Here is a 19335-nt window from a genome sequence, read left to right on the forward strand (position 1 = left end):
GGCAACCCTATAATCCCTGTTATTGCTTCTATTACTGGACAAATACCCACTGTTAGCGATTAAGCAACTGTTTGAAAAACTGCAGTCAAGCATTCAACGGAAATAACGTACCTCTTCGCGCATGTTCTGCAGGCGTATTGGCAAAATCCAGAGCCGTGCGACGTAAGTGAACTTCTTTCATGGCTTTTATTGAGTGACACTAATGCGCTATTCAAACGCTACAGTGTACGGAGTCGTACGTCATTACCTCCAATGTTCATGCAACGTTGTTCCATCGGGCAAAATATCACTCTGATGACTTGAACTTGCCGCAAAGAAAGGTTAAATGCCGTAGATCATTGGAATTTCCAGCGGAAAGTAGCAAAATAGGCGCAACGATGAACTTCCTTATATTCTTACGGTGAAATTAAAGATACTCTGTGACGATACTCACCTGTGACGCCGGCGACTTTGGATGCGACTGGCCTGTTTTAGATGCGATCGCTCTGTAAAAACGAACAGAAACACCGATGTCGTACTAAGCACATAATTCAGTAAATACCATCGGTGGCATTCGTTTGTGCGCTCAGAGTAAACAGTTTCAAGTTTTGTGCACCTGTACTACAATTAGTTCCCACGTGAATATGAAGAATAGGACACAACTTCAAAAAAGTGCGCCCTGGTATAAGACAATAACCGCTACTTAGGCGAGTCCCAGTGGCATTTTGTTTAGCACTGTATGGCATGTTGAAGCGCGGCTTGGTTCAAATGGGTGTCATCGACCTCGAAAATAAAGTTACAGCTGAAGGGAGTGACTGAGCAGACAGCGCCTTAAAACAGAACGCATTTCATTTTTTGCACAAGAAATTACATGCGTAAGATCATAGATGTCTTGAAATACCACCCGCCATATCTTTGGGCAATACACGCCGCAAAATGTACCATATGCCCCACATACATTGTGGCGTTTAAAAAAAATTGGTGAAAAAAGGTGAAATTGTATGTGTCGCTAGGAGTGAGTCGTACAATTTTTTTTGTATCTTGCCTAATTACGTAACTAGTTAGTGTTAACTACCCAACTTCGCAAATATTGAATTCACAGGAAAACTGTCACTGAGAAAAGTGTCTTGCAACGAGTCGCGCGGCACCTTCCTTTCTGCTTCACGGAATATCAGGCTTGCAAAAAAACCTTTATGCAGCCCGTATTGAGCGACAGAAGCTGGATAAAAACGTTTTCAAGATATTCTACTGAATTCTCATTAACGCTTTTCCTCCATAAATAATTCTCAATGAAGTTGAAGAATAATAATAATAACCGTGTAATTTGTAGAAGTACAAAAAATAGCCTGAGTTGCTCGGGGTGACGGAGAACGATGTAATATTTCCATCGTTCAGTCTAGCAACGTGGCACTTGCACATTTTAAATTTTTGGCACAACTTACGTGGGACACGCAGTATTTGGCGCGCATCGGAGAATTATTTATATCTGAATGACATGATCCTTACTATTAGTATATGATCTCCTCGATCACAGCAAACTGCAAGGAAGTGCCACATTGTTCGAATTGAGGATTCATCCCTGCCTTTGAAAATGTCAGAGCAATCGTAAGGCACGTGAGTGACCAAAGGAGTAACATGATCGAAGAAATGGATACCGAAAAAAGAAGCTGCTGTTAGTGAGCCTTCTATAGCTCGTTCACAAAAAGAACTATCTTTTTTGCGATGCCTTAGGCTGTACCATAATCTGCATGATCACACGTTCTTGGTACCAGGAAAATGTTACCACTACATTTTCTTTGTGATTTACGAAATCAGAGTGTGCTTATAAATGCTTTTTTTTCATAAACTAGAGAAAATGCAGTTAGAAGTGAGCGCTACTTCTTGTCCGGTTGCTCGCTGTTTTTAGCAACGCCTTAGAACACAAACTAGAACGCTATCACACCCTTTTGCAATTCAAGCTGCAAATCATTAGACGTTCTTCTCACTGCTTGTGGGATTCATGTCAAGGAGCTTCATGCGAAGGGTGCCAAGGGAAAGAGAACGTAGTCGAGAACAGCCCAGCATTAGATAGTGCGATGAGGCTAAAAAATATGCAGGTGCAGGATGGAGACGCCGACTCAAAACAAGGGGATGTTTGAGACCCTCTCTGAACTGCAGAGCGCCCATAAAATTGGCCGGTAATGGTCGCTAATCAAATATCTTGGAGCATGCACATTAATGACATGCCCATGCGAGTGTTTCACTAATGGCGTTTGGTATGGCACGGACTCCACAAGGCCGCTGCATAAAAATATTACTGCAATGAGGACGCTTCGCATGCTTGCGTCGTCCAGGAACAGTATGCGGGTTTGAAACTGAAAAAGTCTTTGACAAGCTGACAGAAATTTGCAAGTTTGTTAGGCCTGATTTAGCCGATAACTTGTCTCTGCCAGAATGAATGAAGAACAAATGTGTAGAACCACTTTCAGATAATCTTAATCATTAGGTTCAGAAGATTGATTAGCGAACCTTCTGTCGATTGTAATGAGTGCATGTCGCATAGTTAGATAAATTCATCAACGTTAGATCGCTTTTCTTGTTATCATACTATGCCAGAGAATGGATGGATGCAAAACTTTAATGAAGGTCCTGAGGTACGCGACTCAGCGCGCTGCGGGCCGCTCCCACGTTGGGCCAGTCAGGAAGGAATATTTTTTTTCTGAGTCCGATAACCGAGCGCAATAGTTTATGGAGAGGTACAAAACGTTTCTATTCTTTAACTAGTCTGTGGTATTATGTTCCTCATTCAACCTGCAGGGTGCTGCGTAGCAAGTGCAAAATGGAAATAAATAAATAAATAAACAAATAAATAAATAAATAAATAAATAAACAAAATAAATAAATAAATAAATGTGGGCTTTTGTGAAAGTTTTACTATCTGGCACTTTGCTCTAATTTCACCCAGTAGCATAAAGAGCGGCTTCGCCACAGTATAGCTTATTGTGCGGCGAAGCCAGATCTCAAGAAACATGTCAGAACCCATTTAACAGATATTACAGGCGTAATTTTAGTACGCGACTTACTGTCCAAATATAACAAAACAGACAATGTAAGGGCAACAGCGACAATATTCAGATGGTAGACGATCCGCACCGGAAACACCAAACTGAAAGGCGATATTGACATTGGTTGATATTGTCCTCAGGTATGTGAAGGGGTAAAAGATGTAGCAACACCAGAAGTTTCTTGCGAATTAGAAGATAGTATTATGTACTATATTCAGAGAAGCATACAGAGATAGAGAAATTGTAGCGTTAATCTACAGGTTTGCCCAAGTAGAGGAAGCCAGTGACGCGTGGGATCTACAACAATAACGTCATTCGCCCCACATTCAGAACTAGCAAGGCTTTCTATGAAACGTTTTCTTGCGGCCAAGAAAACGGCGTTCTATTGATTTTTTTTTCACAATAACTTTTGCAAATATTTTATTAACGGAACGACTGACTTTCGGACACTAATGGTGGGCTCTACAAAATAAGAACAATATCTGCATTCATTGTGAACGTCATTTTATTATTGAGCATAACAACTGCGTACACAAAAAAGGAATAATTCCGAGTAAATTATAAGGATTCAACGAAGCTTTTGCAGACTCTAAAGATATTGTCCGCGTACAATACCACTGTGCTTGTTAGCCTAATTGGGCACACTTCTGAGAGAAATCTCAAGACAGCCAATGCGACAACGCAATCGATGCTATTACAGATATTTTCCGATTCTCATAATCCTCTTCGTTCGCTGCCGACCTTGACTGACGTTTCTCGTGCAATGGTAGGGGAATCATTTTCTTGTATGGCGAACCATTATGTTGTGCGCATTTTGCAAAATACAAAAGTTTTACTTTGAAGCTTTCTTACTTTAGCTGCAATACCTCTTGCTTACACTTGATACCTCAAAACATGCAAGGGTGTGACTGTATTTGACAAACCACCACGTTTCAATTTCTTAAATGTAGCGCTTATAAGTATTTTTTCTCTTATTCACCTTCCTCAGTCAGTTTCCAAATTTTTCTTGCGCCCCTGCACATTTATTTCTCATAGGCTAACGTTGTCAAAATACAGTAAAAAAATACATAACAATGTAGCGCTGCTTATCGGAGGCAAATATTTAGGTTGATCTGCTTGGGCTCGCGAGCATTTCAAAACATCGGCTTTCCAGAAATCCTTGGCAGCGACGAAAACTGGCATTCGACCTCGACCGCTACGCCACCGGGTAAAGATATCTCTACAACAAGTAAGAAACCAACGCACAGTATTTCATCCCTCTATCCGCTTACAAGTGTCACTGCAATGGTATGCAATGGGCAGACCCTGCAAAAGGCTGTGCCCCTTCATTGTATAAACACTTTAAACGTGCCTCTAGAATGGGACTGCCTTAAAAATGTTCTGGTGTAAAAATTTTCTCATGCACACGTGTTCCATTAATGGATCGTGAGATACAATAAATAGAAACACAATATCACTACAGACTGAAAAATTATTGTTTAGGAACATAATTCTTTGTTTCGGACAACGAAGGTTGATTACAAAAATTGATTTTAGAAACATATACTGATCTTTTTCTTAATTTCTAGCCGAAAGACGCGATGCCTTTATACGTCAGCGTGACTTTATCGGTTTCAAAGTACATTCTCGCATTTTGGCAAAGTTGGCACAACAAACATTCTCGAAAACTACAAAGTTCTCTCTTTGCTACTTTAAGAACGCAGTGTAACGCAACTTCACCAACAGAAAAATAACTAGACCTGAGCAAACGCCATCAATATCTGTGATGGCGCGGCAAGATGTCGCAGCAACATCAAGGTGTCATCTTCACCTGTGTTTCATATTTGCGTTTTCTTTTTGTCTTTTGCTTATTAGCCATCTTTTCACAGTAAGAGTGGCTCATTTACTGTTTTAGGAGGATGATTTACTGATGCACTCTCTCCTACTTTTCTCTTCAGCGTTTTCTCAAACGCAATCGAGCGATGTTTTTCGCCACCCTAGCGACTCTGCCTCCATTTTCGTAATTTGAAGCGCGTTGAAGCCTGCGGCCCTAGACTAGTCATGATGTTCATTTGTCACTACGAGCAGCAATATATTCACGATTGGTCTCAAGAAGCGATTCCGGAGAACTATAGAGATCGATGATGGACAACACAGCATCCAATAGAAGGAGAGCAGTGATCTCTGCAGTTACGTGTGTCCGCGTTCTCGAGTCACCGTCAATCTTGCAGCCGTGTAAATGTTTGTAGCAGGGTGTTTTGCTCGATGGTCAGTCCTGATAGGTAACAATCTCATCCACGATGAATCTTCATAGACGCGTCCCAAGCAGTTTTTGTAGTTTGGGTTTCACACATAATTTCCTTCACGTCGTTTCTGGAAGCAAAGTCAGTGCGAGAGTTAAACAAGCCTACGCGTGATCACACATACAAACTTAACAATAACAAAACAAATGCGAAGGCACAAAGGCTATGGAAAATGAACGTTGCCCCGTTTTGTCTTCCTGTCATCTAGTGGTTTCATCTTAGCCGGTACTGCAATGTATTCAGTCCTCCCTACGACGTGGATCCCACGACTGATTCGCGTGAGAATTGTAGAACTTAACTACTTTAAAGACAAAGGTCATAATAGTTTTTTTTTCAATGGTTACCCAGTCGTTGCGATATCAGTGGAGATGAGGACGCAGATGGGGCTGCTCGGGCGCCAACAAAGAAGGTCTCTGCGTCCCTGATTTCTACACTCTAGAACACACGTTGCGAAGCAGCTTTTTCATTGGGCACGCTAGTTTTGGTAACGGAGTGAAAAACCGCCCATACATAAGGCACACCAGACTTTGCAGAACAAACCCTTCGCGGCAAATCGAACCTCCGCCATGTCTGCACCTACGCGAAGCACCTGTTCCGTACTGGTTGTGGTGGGGAGTCGCCTTCACGAGAGCTCATTCAGCGCTGATCGGAATGTATAACAGACCTGCGTGTGGCGTCTGTGGCTTCCAGGAGAGCAGACCACCTATTGCGCCACTGTCCTCAATTGGAGATACAAAAGTAAATAATGTTCAAAGCACTGGGGCGACTAGATGATCGTCCATTGTGCGTACACACGCTACTGGAGCACCGTTCCCGCCGATCATATGCCAATACTAGGAGAATGCCAGCAAACTTGAACAAAGGGAGAAACTAGAAGGAAACATAAACAAAGGGATAGGAAAGTGGGTGAAATAGTCCAGACACCTTGTCATTCCGTCTATGTCTGCTTCTCGTTTTTTCCTTCTTCAAGTATGCTGGCAATCTCTTAGTATAAGCACGTACCAACAAGTGCAACAAGCCACTGTTATGATCATATGCCCACAAAGCAGCGAAGGTGGCTTTGTTCTATGTCAAAGTGACTGGACTGTGCGAGCGACTTTGCCTGCGTGGCACTGTCCGTGCACCTGCATACATTCATAGCCTTCGCATCTATCTTTTCTTTCTATTCCTTTGTTCTCCTCCCGCAGAATAATGCACCAAACTAGACGCTCTTCTGGTTAACGTCCATGCCTTCTCTCTTTCTTTACTTTATCTCACTGTCTTTCTTGCTCACTCTCTTTGTCGCCCCCCCCCCCCCCCCGTATTTCCCCCTCAAGCATCTTAATATGTCTGCCACAGGACTGCGAGCGCAAAAAGCCGAGCTTGCCCAGCTGTTTTCGTCCCAAATCGAGTGGTTTGTATTTGCTCGTAATTACTTTGTTACCCTATATTTCGCTCTCTATCGCTGCTCCTGTTCGACAACTGGCAGTTATGGATCGTAGCGACAAAGTCCGCTCAGACACAGCGGCCTGTGATCCATTTTGTTAACAAGGAACATCATGTGAACAGCCGAAGTGGTGCGGCGTTTCTGGCGTGCCTTATGGAAGGACACGACGTCTTTTTTTCAACAACATTTAATGTTCGCAGTTGTCGTTGTCGCTGTCGTTCTCATAGCCCTCGTCATCACTGTCGCGGCTGCTGCTGTTGTCGTCATGGTGATTGGGAAGGCAATATAGTGGCGAAACGCAGCGCTGCATACAACGCCTAGCTTATGACAACAGCACAGAGCTGTTCACGTTTATCACGCTAAAGTATAGTTTGTTAGAGAGTTGCCATTTGGAAGTATTTTTTGGGCATACGAACGCCAGATGGAAATACCGTGAGGTGGATTCAGAATCGCTGACATCACTCTCGTTGCAAATATGATGAGACTGCTGCACCCCCGCTCCCTGCTTATTCTGCCCCAGCAACAGCACGCAATGCATTTTCACTAAATTCACCGCTCCTATCTCAAGAAGCTATTGCTGTCGTTTTTTTTTTTCCTTGTCACTTGACGTGCTTCGGCAAGTTTGGCGATATGGGATGGTTGGCCGGTCATCATTGAAAGGTATCTGTACAGCGCAACAAAAGGACACAAAAAGAAACGAAGATGAAGACAAGGCTGCGTGCTCTTCGGAACATCTGAAGTTGCCATGCAATTAATCATTCCCTGGGAGTAGGAATATATATTGCATTTTTATTGGATGAGAGTGTGTTGGGTTATTAGCAGCAGTTTTTCCTCTCTTTGGTTCGACAAAACTGTCCGTCGTCTGCGTATATTTCGCCTCTGCTATTACAGGCTTTAATTAGTTGCCTGTTCCGCGATCGGTCTGAATTTATCACTTCTTTCTACACCGTTAGCAGTCACGGCCTGCATAGATGTTAGTGCTTGAGGAGAAGGAACATTAAAGCTCCTGCAGTCTCACAGGCACTATTCTAATTAGAGTAGAGGCTCCTGTACGCTGGATGATAGGTAGGTTTTAATTACGTGTCGGTGCAGGGCCCCTTAGTTCCCCGGTTGCCAACGGATGCACGTCCAAATATGCGCTTTTACAGAAATTTAGTAATGGAGCCTTAGCAACTCTATAAATCATAGGCCTCTTTCATATCGAAATTATCATTATTATTATAATCAGCATCCATTGAACATTTGCGTTTCTTTTCCAGGAAATTACATAAGGGGGGGGGGCGCAGAGAAAATACATATACGTATTAAGATCAACATAAGTTTACAGTGGCACGTAAACGTCCTTTTTACGTTTCTTACGTCGTCTACATGTCTGCCATAGACCACTTTCGTAACTATATTGCTAGCTTTCATGCAAGACAGTTTGCCCAATTCATGGCGGCGTTGGTCAGTTTCGCAAACAGCCTCTGCAAGCACAGTTTGGTTACATTATACCATGAGAAATGTAGACGTGGCTCTCACGCTAAAACCATACGCGTGAATCCAGCTCCAGCATGCGCCGTGAGCAGATCTTCAAACGTCGGCCAGTACCACCATTAGTTTGGCAAGTGTGGCGTGCAGAGAAGCGCATCTGCGAATCATGAGAAAGGTCCGTTATATTGGCGGTGATACGAGCCATTCAATGCTGCCGAAATGGCCTATTTATGGATGCTTTGCCGTACACCTATATTGGAGTGTTCCTCCCAACAACCGAAAACTTTTGCAGTGCAAGGATAATGTTCCCGGCGACTTCTGACTTAATATTGGCTACGCCCGCGTCAACCTTAACCCGCCGCCACACCTTAGTGGCTATGACGTTAACCCTAATGGACACCGTGTCTCGGGTTCCATCCCGACCACGGCGGCTGCATTCAGTTGGGGATGAAAATGCATAAGCACTCCTGTGGCATGCATCGGGTTCACGTTAAGGAACCTCTCGTGGTGAAAATTAACTCAGAGCCTCGCCCCCCCCCCCCCCCTTGTCTATATGGCTTTTCTCATAATGAGATCGGGGTTTTCACACGTAACACTTCGTTTATTACTATCAATCTTGGTCACGTTGAAGATATGCAAAAGAAAATAGGGCTCCGCGTGATTAGTTAGTGTTGACATTATCCTGGCCCTTCGCGACCAGGTTGAAACGGCTTCGCGAACGGCCGCATTTGCGAGCCCGACACATCCGGTATCGAACGGATGTGCGATGGAACGGTCTGTATACACAATCGACTAGTTCGATCGGGAAGCCCCGCTCACGGTGAACCTGTGCTTATTCAAGAGTCGTAATGGTGCTGTTGCCTGGAGTTATCAATCGGAAACAATACAACGAATTAAATTATTCTAGCACTTGCCGCGAGAAAAGCACCCATGCCTAGAAGGGACGCGAGCTTCAACCGCACACTGTTATTTTATTCAAGGTGGAGGAGCATCGTGGCTGGCTCTACGACAATTTAAACACATTTTATTGTTCAGTTGTCCTGCCAAGTCATTCTTGGCTTGTCATTTCTTACGAGTACAGCCACGCTATCTAGCATTAGGTTGAGCGGATTTGATGATGATGTTGGAGGGAAAGAAAGCTTTTCTGTTTGTTAATGGTTGCTGGTGAGCAGCAGCTTGCACTTGAAGACTGCGTGCAGGTGAGCCAGTCACTCAGTGTAGGAAACGTGTGCAATTGATAAATGAGACAAAAGAAGGCAATCCATTTCAATAATTGAGAACAAAATATAAAAAGAAACCGAAAAACTTTCTCGTGCTTAGTAACTAAAAGTTGAAGTCATACTACGTAGGCTTGGCAATTGATTGATTTACGTTGTTTAACGTCGAAAAGAAATGCAGTGGCTTTGAACCTTGGCTACAGTTTACTGCTCTGAATTCCATAGCGTTCTAATGTGTACTAAAAGACATACACATGAGCGTTTCTTGAATGACGCTCTTTCGGAATACGCCCACTGAGGTCACAACTCGAGCCCTCGACTTCATTCTCTGCAGTACAATGTGACATGCCGAATACTGTGGAGGCCTGAAGGTTGCGCGCATTTTAATGACTTCGCCTATATTAGAGGGTCCCTGAGATTGTTCGGACAAATTATCTAGATGCGTTGGGTACAGTTACAGTAAAAACATTCGCGCCACGATTCAAGTGAGACGCGTCTCATATCAAGAGAGCTACGGAGGTTCGCAAGTTACCCTCCTCCATAGCCACGCTTTTTTTTTTGTCCTCAAGTCGTTCGCCAAGCGATCGGGGCTGAGCTCCGTCTTCACTGGATCTTCACGTCATTACGTGACGTCGTGTCGTCTACTTCCGTTTGTCCTGGAGCCAGTGCGTGAAGCCTCTCCAACCTGTCCGCTATCCGCCTGACCATCGAACGCCCGCGCGAGCTTTACAAGCAGCGTGCGTTTGCGAGCGTTGTGTCGCTATGCCGAGTGGGTCCGGTATTCCATAATCACAGGCGAGCCGGGAGCCTGGACCTATGGGCGGAGGCGTTGAAGGAGCTTTAGTGTCAAGGTGAGAGGGCTCAGTGGCCTGCATAGTGCAGCCATCTGGTGGCGCAGACCTTAACTAGAGAGAGAGAGAGAGAGAGAAAGGGGAAAGGCAGTCAAATTAACCAGATGGGAAGATCCGATTTGCTACCATATGGGGGGGAGAGAGGGGAAGGGGAGGTAAAGTGATAGCAAAGTAGAGATAAAGAAAGAAAGGAACATAGGCATACAGTCACAGTCCGTCACTATCACCGCATACCATCACCACAAAGCACTGTAGGAGCTATAGCACCATAAACATCTGTTCAGCCTACAGCCGCTGGTCCAGTTCTGTTGCCCTTAAAAACTGCAACAGTGCCCTCGCCACCCTCCGCTGTGATGGCTTGTGATGTGGGCATTGACCGAAGACCTCTAACAGAGGAACTTATTTCAGATCCTGTCCAGCCAAACACAGTGCTAATATTGCTGTAAGCAAGTGCAAACCATATTAAACATTTAAGATGCAACACTTTGACGATGATGCTGCTGCCGAAAACTTACACCAGAACCAAATTGGAATACATTTGCTTATTGCTATATGTAGTATAGAATTTTTAATCCATAAAGACATCGCCGACAGAATTGATGAATTCTACCACATTAATGAGAGCGTAGGAGTCCTAATAAAAATAAATAGGAGGCATCGAATAAAGATAGTACAAGCTTATGCTCCAACATCCAATTAAGATGATGAAGTAATAAAGCTGTTTTATGAAGATGTTCAGTTAGAAATTATAAAGGTGCAAACTCGTTGTGCTGTAGTCACGGGCGACTTCAATGTCAAAGTTGGAAACACGCAGGCTGGGAAACAGGCAATTCGCGACTAGGCATCGATTGTAGAAACATTAGAGGAGAGATCTTAGTAAAATTCGCGCTAAGGAATAGGCTCCGAAAAATGAATACCTTCTCCAGGAACCTCAGTAACAGGAAATAGGTCTGGAAAAGACCTAATGGTGAAAAAAGAAATGATATAGATGCCATACTCTCTTCTGACCCCTGATTAGTAGATGATGTAGAAGCGTTAGGTAGGGTATAGTGCAGTGACGATGTGTTAGTGAGGTCTACAATTTATCTCAATTTCAAGAGTAAAAGAGTATAATTATTCAAAGAGAAACTGGCCAACCTAGACGCAATAAGGGTAGCAGCAGATGAATTCAGGTTGGTATTCGCAAGCAAATATGCAATTGTATATCGAGAAGGTGAAGATAACATAGAGGTAAATAATAAAACCTTCACTAGGCTGATTTCAACAACAGCAATTGAAGTGGCAGGTAAGGCACCAAGGCAGCCAGTGCGTAAGCTCTCCCAAGCCACAGGGAGCTAATGAATAAACGACAAAGCATAAAAGTAAAGCAAGAAAACATCAGATAAAATAATCACTTAGCAACTTTTCGCCAAAAATAGATTGTTCGAGGCCGCTGCGAGACAACTTCAGAGAAAAAAAAACCACGAAAAGTTGCAAAGAACGCTCGCAACATTCATATCAGATGACGCTGATTTTCGCCAATAGAAACGGAGTGAGTGGTGGACGCTGTCCGAGCAAAAGAGCCGGTTTTCTCCGCACTAATGACGTCTGCTGTGACGCATCCAGAGTCGAGACACGGCGTCCTCCAGATTTATTTGAGCAAATCCAGCTGTAACCATGTTTCAGCCAACCCAATTTTCTGCGTGTCGCAAGAATAACGAGAGGAAAACATTTTTCCACGAATGAACCGCACGATCAGCTTGAAAAATGCGGCTTGCTCCATCCTCTATTCGCACAGAGTACAGAATGTCACAAAATGTTCAGGAAATACCAGGAAAAGACAAAATGCGGCTGAGGCTATATTCGACTAAGAGCCTACGCTTCTTTTTGGAATCGAGTGTGTTTACGAAAAGCAGCTCAAATATAGAAGTAAGCGGAAAACTACGCAAATGTGGCTCAAGATGGAAAACCTGTCGCAGTGTAACGGGATAGCAGAGGCGACGCAGAAAACGAAACAAACAAGGCTTTATTAAAACAGTCCCCGTACAATTTTTCCGCTGGATCACAAAATATAAATTCAATATTGAAATTTCTTTCTAATGAATTTTCTTGTTTATGCTCTTTCTTCCTTAATAAGCTGTACTTCTCCTCTACATACATTGTTACGGTGCAGGAAAATTCGTTTTCCCGTCATTACGTCGAATGCATGCTCCGTAAAATGGGTTCCATTTTCGCGTCCTTATTCAGTGATCGCACAAGAACACGTGCTATCAGACAAAATAATTGAATTTAGTTGGAGGTAACTAAAGAGTTGAGATATCATTAAATAGGACAAAAAATAAATCGAACAACAGCGAGAAACACAGAGCACAGAATCCTATAGACTTCAACTAAATTGTTACTGAAAAAGAAACAAAACAAAAAACAAAGAAACATAGAATTCATGGGGTGCGCAGAACCTAGACGCAAACAGGCAACATTATTTTTGCCCTTTCCGCCCTCTAATGCCGGAGACAACGGAACAAGTCTACGGAGGCTGTATTGTCCAGATACCTACACACTTTCCTGGCGAGAAACAGGGCCGGGGTGCTTACACACCTATCACGCGCTGTTTTTTAATGCAAAACGCTTCAAATATTTCACTATCAACCTACGTCTGAAGCCACCTGGCCGTTCAACCTCGTCTGGAACGCTGGCCGTTCAGGCCAGCATTCGCTGAGGCAGTGCCACTTTCCCTATGGTCCCTCAAGCGATCGTTCGAACACCGACCCGTTTGGCCAATAGAGCCCTCGGCCCACGAAAGGGAAATCATGCAAATTAATCCACGCGCTTACACGCCGGATTATCAAGCAGTCAAGCATTTCACGAAGGCACGACGCTGATTACCAGCGCCCTTGCGAAAAAAAAAAAAGGAGAAACACATACCATAATGAAAACGGCGCGGTTCCGTCTCGACAGTTCGCGAGAGACATCGGCGCGTGGAAGACGCACTGCGTATTCTCCAGCAAGTTAGCGCCGGGGGCCGGAAATGACATATCCGCAATGTCAGCTTTTTTCTGAACGCTGGTTGATATTTTTTCAATGCGGAAGTAACACCGCGCATCCGCAATGTCACCTTTCCTCGGAACGCTGGGTGAATTTTTCCAACGCGGAAGTAACGCCGCGCATATAATCAATATCAAATCGTAATAAAAAAGGAAACCGTTCTACCTTACTATAGGACGTGATTATAGAACGCGGGAAGTGAAAATCTCAAAGTTATTCGGAACGTTGTGCTGAAATAAACACGAGAACGAGTTCAGGAATGCAAGTGCTATGAGTGAGGAGGGCCTGCTCATCACGTGCTCCAAGAGTCTGGAAACTTCCGCGCAGTGTTTTCTTTCTGCCACGTCAGGTTAGGAATTGAAAATGTGCGAGGCGCGCGGGGCATGAATTTCGCGGCAGGTATTGTTTAGGTGGTGGGAAGCCTTGCTGTGAGTAATGAAGCGGTGGTACGTTGTGGCATGAAGCTGGACGGATGGGCTCCTAACACGAGAGAAAGCAATTCCGACCGTTAGAGACATTTATTCAGGCGCCTAGGCCTTTAAAAAAATAAGCAGCCAGGAACAATTTGTGTTTTGTTTGGCAGGTTGCCCATTTATGTTCTGTTACCCTAATTTTAAAACTGCGTTCTCCGATAATGACATGCAACACAGGGAACCACAGTTCCTCCTCCATTAGAGCAGTACTTCAGATTGTATGCCGGTCCTGAAGAGTCAAGAAACAGGACATTCGCTTGTTTTCTATTCGATATGAAGTACTTCAGGACATTTAAGTTATGGCAACCTAAATGTCAGGTAAACACATAAGGACAAAGTCAGAACTTGCTAGGGTCAGCATCGTTGCGGCTGAGAGAAACACCGACGAGCAAAGAGAAGTGGACAGAGCGCACGAAATGGGCTCTATAATGTAAACCTATTCCAAACTTTTCTATGCCAATTCTACAATCAGCTCTCTATGATTGGTCAAAAACTATTTTGCAACACCCCTAATTCGCCTGTCAGTCATGCGACGTCAGGAAAACCGCGATAGCTCCCAATCTGACATGACGTGTACACACTGGTTATGCACGATTCAACCGAACAATACAAAAACAATTATTTCTGATTCGATGCCGTTTTGCCATTGACCCTCTGTTATTGGTCAGAATGTTTCAGGCTGCACCCACTTCATCTGTCGGTCACTCGTCTTCACAAAACCACGAAAACTCATTGCGTCAAAGTTACGTGTACGCGTTGAAAATGCAATAATATGACGAAAAAAACTGGATCTTTTTCTGAATATCCAGGGACTGCCCCTTTCCGAAAGGAGTAGAAGATGGCTGCTGCCGATTGCTCAGGCACTGACCACTCGGAGCTGCCGGAGAGAATGGATTTGTTTGCGTATAGTAAACATGTTTGCGTAACCGCATAACGTTATTGGCCCCTTTCGGCATGTATGCGGCATCGCTCTGGCAACTCTTCTTTGCTGAGGATTCGTTTTAGAAGTATTTTTAAATGTCCGTTATATTCGGCCGCGATTTTAGACAAGCCACCACAATCTAAGCAAGGGAAAGCGTACCAATCGCGGGCGCCGGCACCTCCCTCTTCATCCGGTTATCTATTTTCACTGCGCTGGCTCGACCCCATCAAAACCATCTCCATTGGAGCGTGCTTCTCGCCTCTTTTCAGCCAATTAGATAAGAAAAACTGCTCAATGTAGGCAATTTTATTCGTTTTTAAAGCAAACAATAGGTAACTCCGAAAAAAGAGGACAGCGTTTGATTGGCTGTTCAGGCAACACTGCGGGCCACCACACGATGCTTGCGTCGGCGGTTACCTAAACTTGACGTCAGGAGATTGGAACAAAAAGAAATTGGAATAGTGTTACGTTATAGGGCCCGTTCGTCAACGTCTTGCTCCGCTAGAAAGATGTCGTAAGAGGACTTAACAAATGCGTGGAGTTTTTCTTTCTTTCACTCGATGCATTCCGCACACGTGCAGCTACTGAGACGGTCCCCGATTGTGCACCAGTGAAGCCCAGAATCTGCGTCGACACGGCGAACGACTATGCTCCGGTCCGCCAATATGCATTCGCCTGGAACACGGTGCAGCAAAGGTGCACGCGGGTGTCCTCCGACGCGTACTGCGCGCGAGGGTCGTCGGCCGGCTTCTTCCGCGACGTGAACGAGTGCTATCTAGCGTGCGGAGACGGTCAGGGCCGTGCCTGGCGTCCAGGTGAGCGGGCACGTTATCGCCCACTAAAAATGTTCGTGATGGCAAAGAAATAGTGGAATATTAACTGACAGGTTACAAGTTACTGGGAAACAGGCAGTGCGGCCGTATGCACCGGCCCCGGGGCAACCGAGACAAAATGTGCACGCACTGACACCAAAATGAAACTAAACATACATAGACGTTTAAGCGCCCGGTGCTGCAGCCTTGTTCAGTCGGGCACCTTGTTTCATTCAATTGATCTCCTTTCTCGTAAGACTATTCTCAATGTTTTTTGTCTTTACTGCCCTGCTGTGTAGGTGATGAAAGCATTCTCTTCGATCATCGGGCTATAGAAGTTAGAGCGCTTAGCATACTGCTCGTAATTTGGCTACGTACGTGTTTCTGGTGGGCGTACGGTGCACACAGCACCATTTAGGAAGGACGCTCCCACACTGAAGCCAAATATACGGCTGAGGTTGCTGCTGCGCGGGCGTAGACAAGCTGTTCGTTTGACCCTCACACTACCGTATCCTACAAGACTATGCGACAAGAATGAGCGCGGTAACTGTATACGGTGAATTGACCCACTTCGTGAGGACACATTTCCTTAATATAGCGCTGATGAACGACACAAAGAAGACACACGAAAAAAAAATACAGTATATGCGTTGTCTAACAAGTGATCGTTTGCTTGAAAACAGCTCCCATTCACGCTCAATCGTTTACTTAACGAGTGTCCCACGTCATGTCCCATATTCTCATCTTGCACAGCCATCACTCGTTTTCCAGGAGCGCTCTTTCGCTATATGTACTAATGTTAGCAAGCTTGTCTAACACATCTGTCGCCATTGTAAAGAAAATGATTATGCGACAGATGTGTAAGCCTTCGAGAAGCGCTGGGTTTCAACGCAAATGGGAGCTTTAACGAGTCTGCAGTCAAGATAAGCAAGAGAGAGAGATGAAGAGGCAGGGAGGTTAACCAGATACGTTTTAAAATATTCTTGGGGAAAAGCAGGGAGCTGATCGATAGTGCCGGGGTCGTTATACACATAGATAGTAGCTGTACGATATAGAGATATATGTTTTATTTAAGAGAGGAAAGATCAAAGAGGGATAGGCAGAATGGTAGGCTGTAATAGATGGAGTAAAACGTAGGGCTTAATTCCCAAACAATTTCCTTCGTTGGCATTTGTCATTGCTTAGTTCCCTTTGCCAATAATACGTCCATCGTAAGGGTTGGTCGGGTTGTTTTCTTTCGAATAAATCTATCGTAACAGATTTTTTGAATGCGGGTTCTTGTTAGTTGAAGCAGGATAGGCGACTATTTGTGGCCTCCCCGTTTCGGAGATGCGAATAGAATTGATCATCATCAATATGATAATTTAGTTAAGGTGGAGCGTTGAGTTGAAGAACATCCTGGAATACCAGCGGCAACGTCGTAAGTTTCGATTTGAACTTTAAAACTGATTAGACAGCCGGCGCAATTTAAAAAAAAAAATAACGAATACCTAATCAAGGGAGATAAATTCATGCGATATTTGATCTGTTAACTTTCATCTCAAACCTCACAAGGATTACCCTGTGTTTGGCCTTCGAATGTCAAATGCTTGTGTTATGAAGTTTTAAACTTGCGAAAAAAAAAAGTTGATAACTCCGTAATCTTACACGAAAACCACGGCTGAAAGACGCAACGATTCCTAGTTGAATGATATTCCATTTTCGCGATTTTCTTGTTTTCCGAGCAGCACTCCGCTCACGTTATGACTGCGATCGGTCGGCTTTAAATGGCCAATATTAATTTTATGGAATCAAGAAAAAAATTAATTGTTACATTATTCCAGCTCAATGGCGCTATAACGTAAAGGCACATTTTGGGTACAAAGTCGTGGCTTGATTCTGTGATTGCGGATTCTGAAGTTTTTCCTCCTGGGTATCAATGCTTCCATCTCGACCGAAGTGCAAGAGGAGGAGGGGTGTAAGTTCCGATATACCTAGTATATTGTTGGATCGTTCTGCTAATGACATTGAATGTGTTTTTTTGTAGAATTCGGCTGCAGAATGGGAAATGTGTCATAGTTTGTTCATATTATAGGCCTCCTAGCACATCGTACGAGCAGTTTTTCATGTTGTCGGAGTATCTTGAAACGAATAAAGGGGATCATATTTTGATAGGGGGTGACTTTAATCTTCCACAAATTAATTTGTCATGCAGTGAACCAAGGTATACTGCCGGAGGCCGACTATATGCGACTTTTTTTATATTCTGGACGAGTATGTAATAGACGCAATGAAACAGTACGTCCGTGAGGCATCTCGAAATGACAGTATAGCTCATGTTCTTGACTCACTTCATTGTAATATGCCTGACATTGTATCGAATATCCACGTTTTACCCGGTGTTAGCGACCACAATATAGTTGTGGCTGATGTAAATATTGAGAATATATCTGTTCCCAAAAAAGTTGCCAGAAAGGTGTATGCATATAGTCGAGCAAATTATGACACAAATTATTCGGCATTTGAAACTTATTTCCCCACTTTTGATACACTAGCAGACGAACTGAATATTGCACAGTTATGGAACGTGTTTAAAGAAAAACTATTTGAGCTGCGTGAAACTTTCGTTCCCATTCGAATCTTGTCATCTAAACGCACTAGGGATAAACCATGGTTTAACACTCAGCTGCGTACTCTACTGCGACGTATAAGGCGAATGGACATGAAATGCAAAAAATAATTCTTTGCAAAACAAGTGTGAGCTAAGAAGATTGAAATTCAATTTTCAAAGTCTAACTAAAGAGCTAAGAATTCTTACTTCTCGAGTCTTGGTAAGAAGTTCGTAGAGGACTCGAAACAGTTTTGGAAATACGTTCGCCTCAATGGTAAATAAATTACATCTATTCCTCCTCTAAAATATTCTCACTCGATCGTTCACGATGACGCGTCTAAGGCAGCCATCTTTAGCAGTTATTTTTCGTCCTTGTTTAGTCAAAGTTGTTGGCGTGTTGTTAACACGGTTTTTTCAACTGAGGCAGAAGTGATGCCTGAGGTCACATTTAGTGTGTCTGGTATTCGAAAATTGTTAGAGAGTGTCAAACCAGCTAAAGCGTGTGGCCCAGATGATATTCCAATAACGATAATAATGAATTGTTCGGCGACGTTATCTTTGTACTTTCACTGTCTATTTCAGAAGTGCTTAGTTGAGAAAGCAATACCTCGTGATTGGAAATTAGCACGTGTTACACCTGTTCACAAGAATCGACCAAGAAATGACGTTGAGAACTAGAGGCCGGTTTCTTTAACTAGTATAACATGTAAAATATTTAAACCTGACCTTTATAACTGTACAATGACACATTTGGTTAAACATAATCTTCTGCATCCTGCTCAACACGGATTTCGCAAGGTTTTTCTTGTTCAACGCAGCTTATTGAGTTCATGCATGATTTGGCTCGAGCAATAGATAAGCGTAAAGTAGTTGACTGTATTTTCTTGGACTTCAAAAATGCATTCGATGTTGTACCTCATGACCTTCTTATTAGTAAATTACGGGGCTATAAACTGAATGAATCTGTTATTGCATGGATAGCCGAGTACATCTCTCTCAGACAGCAGTCGGTCGTTCTCAACGGTTGTTCTTCCGCATATGTTCCCGTGACCTCAGGAGTTTCTCAGGGCTCAGTTCTGGGCCCTCTTGTTTCTGTTGTATATGAATGACGTTACTATTGGCCTCAAATCTTCGTTCGGAATGTTCGCAGATGACTGTGTAGTTTACAGGACTATAGAGAATGAACATGATTCCGAATACCTGCAGCAAGATTTGGATGTGATAGCATCCTGGTGTGCCCAT

At 43.7% G+C, this 19335-nt stretch overlaps 1 long non-coding RNA gene across 1 annotated transcript in view; it reads right to left on the minus strand.

The window, feature by feature from the left end:
• LOC129385605 (uncharacterized) overlaps positions 1-19335 on the minus strand; it is a 103407-nt gene that overhangs the window by 6861 nt on the left and 77211 nt on the right. Inside the window, exon 2 of the long non-coding RNA XR_008613078.1 lies at positions 434-485. This is a non-coding gene — a long non-coding RNA (uncharacterized lncRNA). The remainder of the gene's footprint in view (positions 1-433; positions 486-19335) is intronic.

This window comes from Dermacentor andersoni, chromosome 7 (assembly GCF_023375885.2).
Source record: "Dermacentor andersoni chromosome 7, qqDerAnde1_hic_scaffold, whole genome shotgun sequence".
NCBI classification, from domain to species: domain Eukaryota; kingdom Metazoa; phylum Arthropoda; class Arachnida; order Ixodida; family Ixodidae; genus Dermacentor; species Dermacentor andersoni.